This window comes from Trachemys scripta, chromosome 9, assembly GCF_013100865.1.
Source record: "Trachemys scripta elegans isolate TJP31775 chromosome 9, CAS_Tse_1.0, whole genome shotgun sequence".
Lineage (NCBI taxonomy): Eukaryota > Metazoa > Chordata > Testudines > Emydidae > Trachemys > Trachemys scripta.
In genome coordinates, this window is record NC_048306.1 from 46,920,823 (window position 1) to 46,935,779 (window position 14,957).

Below are 14,957 nucleotides of genomic sequence, written 5' to 3' on the forward strand. Positions count from 1 at the left end.
AACAACTTTTGAGGTGCATAAACTATGACCAACATCAGTGGCAGCTTTGTGGCGATTTGAAGGTTGTTGCTCTCTTGCTTGGTCTGCAGACTGGATACACAAAGTACTGCTGTTTTCTCTGCGAATGGGATAGCCGTGCAAGAGACTGCCACTACATCAAGAAAGATTGGCCACTCCGACAGTCACTGGAGCCTGGGAGGAAAAGTGTTCAGCATCCACCACTTGTTGAATCAAGGAAGATTTTGTTACCACCCTTACACATCAAACTGGGTCTGATGAAGAACTTTGTCAAGGCCATTGACAAAACACAAGCAGCTTTCAAGTACCTCTGTGGAAAATTTCCAAGATTAAGTGAAGCTAAGATAAAGGAAGGTGTCTTTGTTGGTCCTCAGATTCGTGAACTTCTTCGAGATGATGCATTTGACCATGCACTGCATGGCAAGGAAAAGACGGCATGGAAAACCTTCCAGTTAGTGGCAATAAATTTTCTCGGAAACAACAAGGCAGACAACTACAGGTTGTTGGTGGAAAACCTCCTCAAGGCATACAAAAGCCTTGGTTGCAACATGTCACTAAAGATACATTTTTTGCACTCTCATCTAGATTTTTTTCCACCGAACTGCGGAGCAGTGAGCGACGAGCACGGCGAGCGATTTCACCAGGACATTGCAACAATGGAGAAACGCTATCAGGGCAATGCTTGCAGACTATTGCTGGACAGTGACAAGAGATGCTCCATTTAATGAATACAAGAGACAAGCCAAGAAGCACCGAGTAGGCACTGAATAGGACTAAACTATGTACATAATAATTTTTTGCCTTTTGATTCATAATAAATGTTATTTATATAACCCTTTTGCTGATTTTTAAAGTGTTACATAAACAGGACAGGTGAAATATTATCATGTAAAGCAACCATAAACACATGAAAAGACCCAGGTTTACAATTTATGATTAAAACTCTACTATCTACACAATATACATAGACATAAAATGTAAAAACTTAAATATCTTAGAAACAGTAGCCAACCAGTTGTTTTAATTGTCACATTTGAATTCAGCACATCAAAATACATAATAAATAGCACATTTTATCTCTGAAGCAGATGACTTCTCAAATTGTAGACCAGTGTAATGAAATGGGTGCAGAGCTCTGGGTACATGGAGGTGGGGTAGATAATGAAATGGATGCAGAGCTGTGCCCCAAAATTCATATTCCAAGTGAACTGGTGGATGTGTGCATGGTTTGTGCATAGATTGGGGTGCACTGGCAGAGTTGTGGGGTTCATGATGTTGGGGTGCATTATATCCACCTTATGGTCCATTCATCCAATCCATACTTCTTTAACTTGGTGGCAAGAATACTGTGGGAGACCATATCAAAAGCTTTGCTAAAGTCAAGGAATAACAAGTCCACTGCTTTCCCCATATCCACAGAGCCAGTTATCTCATCAAAGAAGGCAATTAGGTTAGTCAGGCATCACTTGCCCTTGGTGAATCCATGCTGACTGTTCCTGATCACTTTCCTCTCCTCTCAGTACTTCAGAATTGATTCCTTGAGGACCCGCTCCATGACTTTGCCAGGAACTGAAGTGAGGCTGACCGGTCTGTAGTTCCCCGGGTTCTCTTTCTTCCCTTTTTAAAATATGGGCACTATATTTGCTTTTTTCCAATCGTCCAGGACCTCCCCCGCTCGCCACAAATTTTCAAAGATAATAGCCAATGGCTCTGCAATCACATCAGCCAACTCCCTCAGCATTAGATCTGGACCCATGAACTTGTGCATGTCCAGCTTTTCTAAATAGTCCTTAACCTGTTCTTTTACCACTGAGGGCTGCTCACCTCCTCCCCAGGGCCGGCTCTAGGCATCAGCAAAGCAAGCAGGTGCTTGGGGCGGCAAATTTGCAGAAGCGCACGAATCCAGCATGAGAGCTGAGAACCAACAGGGATCCCTGGGAGCTGTAGTTCCTTGGTTAGCTCCCTGCCTATAGAGCCAGCCCCAGACCAGGGAAAGAACTACATTTCCCAGCATTCCCTCAGCCGCAATTAACAGGAAAGGGAGGGGAAAGGAGTGTAGAACTGAAACCTCATGCTGCAGCTTGCTGTACATGGTAGGGACAGAGCCCGCTCTAGGTTTTTTGCCGCCCCCCACCTCAGCCCTGGGCTCCCCCTGCACCGCTGTGTTGCCCCAGCCCTGGACTCTCCCTCCCCCACACCCCCTGCTGTCCCAGCTCTGGCCCCCACCTGCACCCCCCTGCTGCCCCAGCCCTGGGCTCTCCCCCCACCCACATCTCCTGCCACCCCAGCCCTGGGCTCTTCTCCCCCCCCTCCCGCACTGCACTTCCTGCTGCCCCAGCTCTGGCCCCCACCTGCACTTCCTGCCGCCCCAGCCTGGGCTCTTCCCCCTCCCCCCCCGCACCCCCTGCCGCCCCAGCCCTGGGCTCTCCCCCAAAGAAAGAATTGGGTGGACTAAATGGACATTGCACCTCTCTGTCTGAAGCCTAGCAAGGCAGGTACGTGGTTCCCACTAGAATTTAAAATGAAAAGTAAGGGAGGGGAGGCTCTACTAGACTGGGCAACTTTAGATACAGTACCAGGCACATAGGAGGATTTACACTTCTGAGCCATGGAAGCAGAAATTGACTTTTCCAGATTTAGCCAATATTCCGAAAGGGAATCCAGCACCTGCCTTCCAGATTTGAACACCCTCAAAATTCAGGAGTGCTCAAGCTCAATTTGGGCAGCTGTTACTTCATTTCTCCCAAATCAAATATACTGATCCACTGTAACTTGCTGTAGGAAAAAGTAGAATAAATTGAGCAAGAAATGCTTCCCAGTGGTTATTAGGACTGGAATTGCTATTTTCAACAGCCATTGCTTTTATTATTATTATTTATTATTAAGTTTTAGTTTTATTTGTTTAAAAGAAAGACAGCGATATTGCATTGGCAAATTCCCCATAGAAACAAAGAATGGAACAAAAGAATAATAAAGGCACCTCAACTTTTCCTCATTTATGTAGGACAGTCTTAGAATATGCATCCAGATAACCTTCAATCACACAAGCTGAAAATTGTTCCACTTTACTGCAGTTCTGTAACCATATGGGAACCAATCCTGTCTGTGTTCTGTGCACATCCAACATTCCTGCTGAATGACCCGCCCTGGGAGCAAGTTACCAGTGACCCAGGGCTGGGATGGCAGGAGGGTGCAGTGTGTGTGTGTTGGGGGGGGCAGCAAAAAAATCTAGAGCCGGCCTTGCTCCTCCCTATACTGTGTTGCCCAGTGCAGCAGTGTGGGAGCTGACTGTCTGTGAAGACCAAGGCAAAAAAGACATTACATACTTCAGCTTTTTCCACACGTTGCCTCCCTCATTCAGTAAGGAGCCCACTTCTTCTTGTTGCTAACATACCTGAAGAAACCCTTCTTGTTACTCTTTTAACAATCTCTTGCTAGCTGCAACTGCAAGTGTGATTTGGCCTTCCTGATTTCACTCCTGCATGCCTGAGCAATATTTTTATACTCCTCCCTAGTCATCTGTCCAATCTTCCACTTCTTGTAAGCTTCTTTTTTGTGTTTAAGATCAGCAAGGATTTCACTGTTAAGCCAAGCTGGTTGCCTGCCATATTTGCTATTCTTTCTGCGCAGCAGGATGGTTTGTTCCTGTGCTCTCATAAGGCTTCTTTAAAATACAGCCAGCTCTCCTGGACTCCTTGCCCCCTCATATTAACCTCCCAGGGGTTCCTGCTCATCAGTTCCCTAAGGGAGTCTAAGTCTGCTTTTCTGAAGTCCAGGGTCCGTATTTTGCTACTCTCCTTTCTTCCTTTTGTCAGGATCCTGAACTCAACCATCTCATGGTCACTGCTGCTGAGGGTGCCACCAACTTCTACTTCCCCTACCAATTCTTCCCTGTTTGTAAGCAGCAGATCAAGAGGAGCATGGTCCCTAGTTGGTTCCTCCAGCACTTGTACCAGGAAGTTGTCCCCAACACTCTCCAAAAACTTCCTGAATTGTCTGTGCATTGCTGTATTGCTCTCCCAGCAGATGTCAGGGTGATTGAAGTCCCCCATTAGAACCAGGGCCTGTGATCTGGAAACTTCAGTTAGTTGTCCGAAGAAAGTCTGGTCTACCTCATCTTTCTGATCCGATGGTCTATAGCACACACCCACCATGACATCACCCTTGTTGCTCTCGCCTCTAAACTTAACCCAAAGAATCTCAAGAGGCTTTTCTCCAGTTTCATACTGGAGCTCTGAGCAATCATACTGCTCTTACATACAATGCAACTCCTCCACCTTTCCTCCCGTACCTATCTTTCCTGAACACTTATACCCATCCATGACAGTGCTCTAGCCCCACCAAGTTTCTGTTATTCCAATCACATCATAGTTCCTTGACTGTTATCTTTTATCTACAGCCAGGCATTCAGATAGCATAGAATATGCTTTGAAGAAAAATTCAATGAACGCACTTAAAACCACCTTCTCCAAACAAGAACACTCCACCAGAGATGTAGGGTGCACCATGGAACAGACCACCCAACTGAGAATACGCTTCAATATAGAGGGGCGGGGGGGGGGGAACATCTGATCATACACCCCTAGTTGTCAGCTACTGCCCCACACTGGAACCCGTACTGGGTATAGTGACAGACCCAGACCAGTGGGGTACAGGAGTCTGGTAGACAGCAAATATGCTGGTCACTGAATGAGTAGTTTTCTGTTCCCTGAGTGACCAGAGCAGGGGCTGCACTAGAGTAATCAGGAACCTGCTAGAACCAGTTAAGGCAGGCAGGCTAATTAGGACACCTGGAGTCAATTAAGAAGAAGCTGCTAGAATCTATTAAGGCAAGCTAATCTAGGCACCTGGGCTTTAAGAAGGAGCTGACTTCAGTTTGTGGGGCAAGTGTGAGGAGCTGGAAGCAAGAGGTGCAAGGAGCTGAGAATGAGAGGGTGTGCTGCTGGAGGACTGAGGAGCACAAGCGTTATCAGACACCAGAAGGAAGGTCCTGTGGTGAGAATAAGGAAGGTGTTTGGAGGAGGCCATGGCGAAGTAGCCCAGGGAGTTGTAGCTGTTATGCAGCAGTTACAGGAGGCACTATAGACAGGTGCAGTCCACAGGGCCCTGGGATGGAACTTGGAGTAGAGGGCAGGCCTGGGTTCCCCCCAAACCTCCCAATTAACCTGGACTGTGGGTTCTTCCAAAGGGGAAAGTCTCTGGGCTGTTCCCCAACCCACATGGTGAATCTCTGAGGCAGGAAAATCCGCCAATAAGTGCAGGACCCACCAAGATAGAGGAGGAACTTTGTCACAACTGGTGTCAGGAGTGGGATCTTGGTGTGCACAGCACAGCAGAAGAAGGAGGGTGATTTAAAAAAAAAAAGGGAGAGGGTTTATTTATTTATTTTTTTTCATCACAATGGATGACGTAGTGCGGGCACTGATACAAGCCACAGTGGCCCAGCAGGAGGCTACCCGTGTCCAGGCAGCCGCCCAACAGGAGGCAGTGTGGCTGCAGCAAGAGACTAATCACCTGCTGATGGACCAGGCTGCCCAAGACCGAGCTATGTTGCGGGAACTGGTAAACCAGGTAAAGACCCTTACAGAGCTGAACCGCGGCCATGATGGGACGCGGCTCATACGGGCCAGCCATTGGCTGCAGAAAATGATGCGGGAGGATGATGTAGAGGCATGCCTTCTAGCCTTTGAGAGGACAGCCCTACGGGAGGCCTGGCCTCGAGATCAGTGGTCTGGCATCCTTGCCCCATTCCTGTGTGGGGAGGCCCAAAAGGCCTACCATGATCTGCCTGAAGAGGCTGCAGCAGACTACCCCCTGCTGAAAGCAGAGATCCTGGCCAGATCTGGGGTAACAACCGCAGTGTGGGCCCAGCGGTATCACGGTTGGAGGTACCAGGAAGACAAAACCCCGTGATCCCAATTGTATAACCTCATCCATCTCGCACGAAAGTGGTTGCAAACAGAGTCCTGGAGTCCGGAAAAGATACTAGAGGTTCTGGTCATCGACCAGTACTTGAAGGGACTACCACCAGACCTTCGTGCGTGAGTAAGCCAGAATGAATCCGCCATCTATGATGAGGTTGTTGCTCTCGTAGAGAGGTAAAGGACAGCAAGGGAGCTGACCCGACCAATTAAGGAAGAGGCACCCCGGGTTAAACTAGCAGCACCAAGCCCTAATGAAGGCCCATCAGAGGCCACAAAGAGTCGGAGCACTGAGGGAGAAGAGGATCGTGATGTTAGACTGCCCAAACCAAGAGACCGGGGAACGCCTAGGGCTCCATACAGATGTTATGCCTGCGGGGAGTGGGGACACATAGCTGCACAGTGTCCCAATGCAGAGGAGCCTATGCAGTGTAACCTGGGGAACTGGGCAGATCCATGCTCCCTATTCCACCTTGTGGGGGTCTCACTAACCCCACATATGAATACCAGACCAGTGAAACTAAATGGGGTAGGGACCACGGCACTGGTTGATTCGGGGAGTGCTATCACTCTTATCTCAGGGAAGCTTGTGAAGCGTAGTCAGTTGCTGCAGTCTAAATGTATGGGGATAACGTGTCCATGGGACAGTTAGTTTCTACCCCACCATCCCAGTAAAAATCGAGATCCAAGGGAACACTACTGAGGTAACAGCAGGTGTAGTCCCTAAACTCCCATACCTGGTGCTCATAGGGAGGGACTTCCCAGGGTTTGGAAACTTACTCCCAGTAGGGGGATTGGAGAAAGATGGGGACCCTAAAATTGATGAGGCATCCACAGCAGACTGTCAACCCCCAATCTTCTCTGAAATATCCCCAGATTTGTTCTCCACTCCCAGACAGGATAGAAAGACAAAAAGGGAAAGAAGGGCAGCTAAGGCCTTGGGAACCTGAATACTGACCCAAAGCCAGAGGGTCGCTCTTGTAGGTAGGCGGACCCACGCAGCTGAAAAGGAGGCCACATAGGAGGGAGAAGCACCTGAGTCTGACCCCCACCCTAATGCTTCTGAACCAGTAGAGGCAACAGAGACTGGGCCCCTAGCTCTTGGGCAGATTAGCCACAGGAGAGGAAATTTTGGACGGGACCAGGCAGAAGACCCAAGGTATGACAACATTAGGAAGGAGGTGACTGAAATAGATGGGGTCCCTGTGGAAGGGAAAACCCAGGGACCAGGACCCTACTTCATAATGAAGAAGGATCTCTTATACCGGGTTGCACCAGTACAGGAGCAGAAGGTACAGCAGATCCTAGTACCTCAAAAACAACAGAACGCTGTATTAAGTCTTACTCATAGTCATCTTTTTGGGGGGGCATTTGGGGGTAGAGAAGACCCTGGCACAAGTCCTACAACGGTTCTTCTGGCCCGGAGTACATGAAGAAGTGCAGAGGTACTGTGCCTCCTGCCCGGAGTGTCAGCTGCACAGTCCCCATCCCCACTTGAGGGCACCTTTAGTACCCCTTTCCATCATAGAGGTCCCCTTCGAGTGAATAGCCATGGACCTAGTGGGACCCCTGGAGAAGACGGCTCGGGGCCACCAATATATACTTGTTGTTTTGGACTATGCTACTCGCTACCCAGAAGCCACCCCCCTGCGGAACACGGCCTCTAAAACTATAGCCAAAGAGCTGGTGGGGATCTTTGCCCGAATGGGGCTACCGAAGGAGATATTAACCGACCAAGGAACCCCATTTATGTCAAAGCTAATGAAGGACTTCTGTACGCTGCTCCATATACATACCCTGAGAACTTCGGTCTACCATCCACAGACTGATGGGTTGGTAGAAAGGTTTAACTGAACCCTCAAGGCTATGATAAGGAAGGGGTAAGTCAGGATGGGAAGGATTGGGACACCCTACTACCCTACCTTATGCTCGCTATCCGGGAGGTACCACAGGCCTCAACTGGGTTTTCCCCCTTCGAGTTATTATACGGGCGTCACCCCTGTGGCATACTAGATATCACCAAAGAGATCTGGGAAGAGGAACCCAATGAGGGGAGAAATATAATAGAGCATGTAATGTAGATGCGAGACCGGATAGCCTGGGTTGCCCCTATTGTACGGGAACATTTGGAGAAGGCACAGGAGGCCCAGCGAACCCATTACAATCACCAGGCAAAAGTGCGACAGTTCCAACCAGGGGATCGGGTTATGGTGTTGGTACCCACAGCAGAAAGCAAGCTTCTGGCCCAATGGCAGGGGCCCTATGAGGTGGTTGAACCCGTGGGGGAAGTAACCTACAAGGTGTGGCAGCCAGGACGCAGAAAACAAGAACAGATTTATCACGTTAACCTTCTGAAACCCTGGCATGCACAAGAGGCATGCACAACGGTCCAAAAAGATCTAACCCAGGAAAACAAGCCTTCCAAACAGGTGAGAGTGTCTCCTGATTTAATACCAGACCAGAAGAATGAGGTGTCTGAGATGATCTTCCGGAACCAAGATGTGTTCTCGACAAAACTGGGTCGAACAACCGAGACATATCATCAAATCGTCACGAACCCTGGGGCCAGAGTAACAATGAGGCCCTATCGGGTGCCAGCAGCAAAAAGGGAGGAAATAAAAGCAGAAGTAAAAAAAATGTTGGAGTTGGGGATCATCGAAGAATCCCACAGTCAGTGGTCCAGCCCAATCGTGCTGGTGCCCAAACCTGATGGCACCACAAGATTTTGCAACGACTTCCGGCGACTAAACGAAGTATCCCAGTTCGTCGCGTACCCCATACCTCGCATAGATGAGCTAGTGGACCGTCTGGGTAATGCCCAGTACTTGGCTACCCTAGACTTGACAAAGGAGTACTGGCAGATTCCCCTTGCAGAAGACGCAAAGGAAAAGACTGCGTTCTCTACACCAGAGGGTCTTTTTCAATATACTGCCCTCTCTTTTGGACTACATGGGGCCCCAGCTACCTTCCAGCGCCTCATGAACAAGCTATTACGCCTGCATAACAGTTATGCTGCTGCCTACTTGGACGATGTGGTCATTCATACCCAGACTGGGAAACCCACCTAGAGAAGGTGGAGGCAGTCCTCGATACCTTCAGGCGAGCTGGCCTTACAGCAAACCCTGCCAAGTGCGCTGTAGGGTTTACAGAGGCCAAATATCTTGGCTACATTGTGGGAAAAGGTCTGGTAAAACCCCAAGTGAACAAGTTAGAGGCCATCCAAAATTGGCCCCGACCAATTCGCAAGAAACAAGTCCGGGCGTTCCTAGGTGAGGTGGGGTATTACTGACGATTTATCCCCCACTTTGCCACAAGGGCAAGCCCCCTGACAGACCTAGTGAAAGCCCGTGGACCTGATCTGGTGGGATGGTCTGACGCAGCAGAGGAAGCATTCACAGACCTATGGACTGCCCTCTGCAGTAACCCTGTACTGATAGCCCCTGATTTCACCAAGGAGTTTATCCTGCAGACGGATGCATCAGAAGTAGGTTTGGGGCCATTCTATCACAGATGGTCGGGGAGGAGGAACAACCAATTCTATGCCTCAGTCGGAAACTCCTTCCAAGGGAACAAAAATATGCAGTGGTGGAGAGAGAATGCCTCGCTGTAAAATGGGCCATGGAAACATTGCGCTACTACCTGCTTGGGCGCAGATTTGTCCTCGTGACCGACCATGTCCCTCTTCAATGGATGCAGCGGAACAAGGAGAACACCACAAGGGTGATCAGATGGTTCTTATCCCTCCAACCTTTCCAGTTCCGTGTGCAACACAGAGCAGGGAGCCATCATGGCAACGCCGATGGCTTGTCACGTGTGCACTGTCTGGCGTCCCAAGCTGCCCAACCCCTTGGCATTGAGCAGGGGGGAGGGATATGTGACAGACCCAGACCAGGAGAGTACAGGAGTCTGGTAGCGGGAAAATATACTGGTCACTGGATGAGTAGTTTTCTGTTCCCTGAGTGACCAGAGCAGGGGCTGCACTAGAGTAATCAGGAACCTGCTAGAACCAGTTAAGGCAGGCAGCCTAATTAGGACACCTGGAGTCAATTAAGAAGAAGCTGCTAGAATCTATTAAGGCAAGCTAATCAGGGCACCTGGGCTTTAAAAAGGAGCTGACTTCAGTTTGCAGGGCGAGTGTGAGGAGCTGGGAGCAAGAGGTGCAAGGAGCTGAGAGTGAGAGGGTGTGCTGCTGGAGGACTGAGGAGCACAAGCATTATCAGACACCAGGAGGAAGGTCCTGTGGTGAGAATAAGGAAGGTGTTTGGAGGAGGCCATGGGGAAGTAGCCCAGGGAGTTGTAGCTGTCATGCAGCAGTTACAGGAGGCACTATAGACAGCTGCAGTCCACAGGGCCCTGGGCTGGAACCCCGAGTAGAGCACGGGCCCAGGTTCCCCCCAAACCTCCCAATTAACCTGGACTGTGGGTTCTTCCAGAGGGGAAGGTCTCTGGGCTGTTCCCCAACCCACATGGTGAATCTCTGAGGCAGGAAAATCCGCCAATAAGCGCAGGACCCACCAAGATAGAGGAGGAACATTGTCACAGTATCATTAAGCAATTACAACCCATAATTTATGGGGACCACATCCTGAAAGAAATCTTTCCCAAACCCCCCCTTCTGGCCTTCAAGCAACACCCCATCCTCCCCATGCTCATCATCAGAAGCAAGCTCCCCAGGATACACCAACTCAAAGCAGCATCACACCCTGCAACAACAGATGCAAAACCTGCAGATATATCTCCACTGTTGCAATGATCAATACCACCCACAACACACCTTTCAAAATCAAAGGGTCCTACACGTGTCTATCACATGTGTTGTACCTGATCCAGTGCACTAAATGCCCCAACTAGGTGGGTGTAGTGAGACAATCAGTAGGCTCTCAAATGAAGTCTCACAAAAAATGATAAAAGATAGGATGTTTTTGTCACTTGGGGGTGAACACTTTTTACAAAACAATTATTACCTGCACACTTTAGAGTACCCTATCCTTACACCTCCATGGGCTCAAGGCATAACCCAGTTAATTTAGGCTATGTCTACACTGTACTTTTGTTAACTTTTGTCATTTGGGATTTTTCCCCCCCCACTCATCCGAGTGACAAAAGTTTTTTAATGATGAAAAGCGCCTGGGTGGACAGTGCTTCATTGGTGGGAGTCGCCAACGAAGCTACCACCCCTTGTTGCCATCAGGAGAGCTTTCTCCAGGCAATAAAGAGCGGCTACGCTGCGTACCTTACAACAATGCAGTTGTAGCGGCACAGCCGTGCCATTGTAAGGTTCATAGTGTAGACATAGCCTTAGGCACCCCTACTTTCCCAGTTCCCAGGGCTTGGGGCAAAAGATGCACCCACCCTTACCCAGTTCCTAGGGCTCAGGGTGTAATCTTTTGTGGGTTTGCAGGGCCTTTTACCAGTGAAAGAGCCTTACACAGTAATATACTTAACCTCCATTTATTAACAGTTACCAAAACACAATACACTTGCTAAGCATACAATGCTCAACATTCCCAATAAGGCAGACAAACTTTTCTTGGTGGCCAGTTAAGATTAGATCGTCCTGGGCTCCAGCTTCTGCACAGTATGATTGGCAGGATGTTGAGGTCTGGCGACTCTGATCTTGGGCTATGTCCTGGAGTTAGGTTCCAAAGAACTTCCTTTTGGACCCCAATTTATCTCGCTAAAACTTGGGGCCTACTTAGCTGTACCTTAACCAATCATTTTAAACTGAAGTACTACAAAACTATTTTTCACCAATCCTAGCCCATTATGAAACGATTCTTTAACCAATCAGATCCCACCACCTTAGCTGATTTAAATTTTGACAAAAACAAATTAAAGAACAGACAGTGATAACTATGGGTAAACAAATGGAAGTATTACAAATTAAAGAACATACAAAAGCAATCAATGATATCTTTTCAACCAAAACTTCTGGTAAGTGGTTTTGCCAAACAGAGTGTTATCTTGCAAAGTTCTGTTTACACATTTTAAGATTTGTCTCTAAGGTGCCACAAGTACTCCTGTTCTTCTTTTTGCGGATACAGACTAACACGGCTGTTACTCTGAAACTTAAGATTTGTCTGTTTGGTTACTATTGGTGCTATTAGGGCAGAAATGCTTCTTAACAACCCAATATAATATTTTGGTGCAGTTTAGATGGGACATCATGTGACTCCCTGCTTCTTAGCTCATGGCTGCTGCTGCCCTACTATCTTACTGCAGAAAGCCCTTGTCTTGCAACAATCACTCTGTATCTGACCTCTCAGTTCTCATATCAAAGGAAACCTGCAAAACCCCTTGAATAGATGAGCCTGGGAGCTTAAATTCATAACTTAGCTAGACACTAAAAATCATGGACACAATAAAAACACTGGGTTTATGGCTCATTACAACAATTTGTAACCCACTAACCCTCCTCTGTCCTATGACTGCAGAGGTGTTAACTGCACACTTCACTTTGAATAGTCTCTTTGCAACATGTTAACTCCTGATCTGTTCCACCTTGTCTTTAGCTGTGACACTGAAGGCAAGTCTACACTTTAAAGGCTGCATTGGTGTAGCTGCACCACTGTAGCACTTTAGTGAAGACACTCTAAGCCAGTGGTTTTCAAACATTTTTTCTGGCAATCCAATTGAAGAAAATCGTTGATGCCCACAACCGAACAGAGCTGGGGGTAAGGGATTGGAGGGGCTTAGGGCAGGAGCAGAGGATTGGGGCGCAGGCTTACCTCAGGTGGCTCCCGGTCAGCGGCACAACAGGGGTGCTAAGGCAGGCTTCCTGCCTGTCCTGGCATCGCAGACCATGCTGCACCCTGGAAGTGGCCAACAGCAGGTCCGGCTGCTGGACAGAGGTGCTGCTCTTGCCCGCAGGCATTGCCCCCCCAGCTCCGGTGCTCGGGGCGGGGGCAGTGCACGGAGCCCCATGGCCCCCATGTCAAGGAGCTGGACCTGCTGCCGGTTGCTTCCAGGGTGCAGCATGGTGTCAGAGCAGGTAGGGACTAGCCTGCCTTACCCGGGCAGCACTGCTGACGTGACTTTTAACGGCCCGGTCAGCGGTGCTGACCAGAGCCACCGCGACCTAGTGCCTTACATTCCACGAATCAGTACTGGGTCGTTTCTCACAGTATGAAAACCACTGCTCTAAACTAACAGGAGAGAGCTCTGTCAGTTTAGTTAATCCACCTCCACACCAACATAGTGCTGCCTACATGCGGGGTTAAGTTGGTATAACTATGTTGCTCGGGGGTATGAAAATGTGGATTTTCACACCCCTGAGCAACATAGTTATACAGCTATAGGTCTGTAATGTAGACCAGACCTGCGTATCTTAGCCTGACCTGAAGAAGAGCTCTGTATAAGAGAAAAAGCTTGTCTCTTTCACCAACAGAAGCTGGTCCAATAAACAATATTACCTCATCCATCTTGTCCCTCTAATATGCTGGGACCAACATAGCGACAGCAACACTGCAAATGGTAACTAATTGACATATATGGAAATTATTGTGATGTAAATGGGTATTAAACCAATCAGCAGTGGGAACCCTCAAGAGAAGTGGGGTTAAAAATACAGATAAGGAAAAGACGTGAAAACCATTAGAAATACGTGCAAGCTAAAGTGGGTGTTAGCATAACACGATAGGCATGAGTGCTCAGAGATGCTATGATAACAAACACATACTGACTCTTGGGTATCTCCAAAAAGGATGCTGTGAGGCAGGGATCGGCAACCTTTGGCATGCGGCTCGCCAGGGTAAGCACCCTGGCGGGCCGGGTCGGTTTGTTTACCTGCCGCATCTGCAGGTTCGACTGATCGCGGCTCCCACTGGCCGCGGTTCACCATCCCAGGACAATGGGGGCTGCAGGAAGCGGCATGGGCTGAGGGATGTGCTGGCTGCCTCTTCCCACCAGTGGTAGCCATGATCAGCCGAACCTGCAGTCGCAGCAGATAAACAAACCAGCCCGCCCCGCCAGGGTGCTTACCCTGGTGAGCCGTGTGCCAAAGGTTGCCGATCCCTGGTGTAAGTAATGCAAGCGCTGGATATCTGACAGTATCTTTCTATTTTTTGGTCTATTGCAGAGAGTGTATTTTAGGGGGCTGGAGCACATGACTTATGAGGAGAGGCTGAGGGAACTGGGATTGTTTAGTCTGCAGAAGAGAAGAGTGAGGGGGGATTTGATAGATGCTTTCGACTACCTGAAAGGGAGTTCCAAAGAGGATGGATCTAGACTGTTCTCAGTGGTACCAGATAACAGAACAAGGAATAATGGTCTCAAGTTGCAATGGGGGAGGTTTAGGTTGGATATTAAGAAAAACTATTTCACTAGGAGGGTGGTGAAGCATTGGAATGGGTTACCTAACAAGGTGGTGGAATATCCTTCCTTAGAGGTTTTTAAGGTCAGGCTTGACAAAGCCCTGGCTGGGATGATTTAGTTGGGGATTGGTCCTGCTTTAAGCAGGGAGTTGGAGTAGATGACCTCTTGAGGTCCCTCCCAACCCTGATATTCTATGATTCTATGATTTTTGCCTGGCTAGGTAATACAATTATTATGTAATCAAAGAGTAGTGTGATGTCCCTGCTGTGTATTTTGGGATCCTCATTGTGATGACAAGTTCTTTACAGTAGCTGATCTTGGGGCTGACCCCTCTCAGACCACTGCATTTTAAATCTGGGGAGATTAACAAATTAAGCTGCATACTACCAAAGAAACTGGAGGACTCTCTCTTGAGGTCTCCAAATTAAGACTGGATGCCTTTCTGGAAGATAAACTTTAGTCAAGTTATTGGGCTCTGTAACCGAGTGAAATTTAATGGCCTGTGATTTACAAGGGGTTAGACTAGATCAGGGATCGGCAACCTTTGGCATGCGGCTCGCCAGGCCAAGCACCCTAGCAGCCAGGCCGTTTGTTTACCTGCCGCTCCCTCGGCCCGCGCCGCTTCCCACAGCCCCCATTTGCCTGGGATGGCGGACTGCGGCCAGTGGGAGCCTCAACTGGCCAAACCTGCGGACGCGGCAGGTA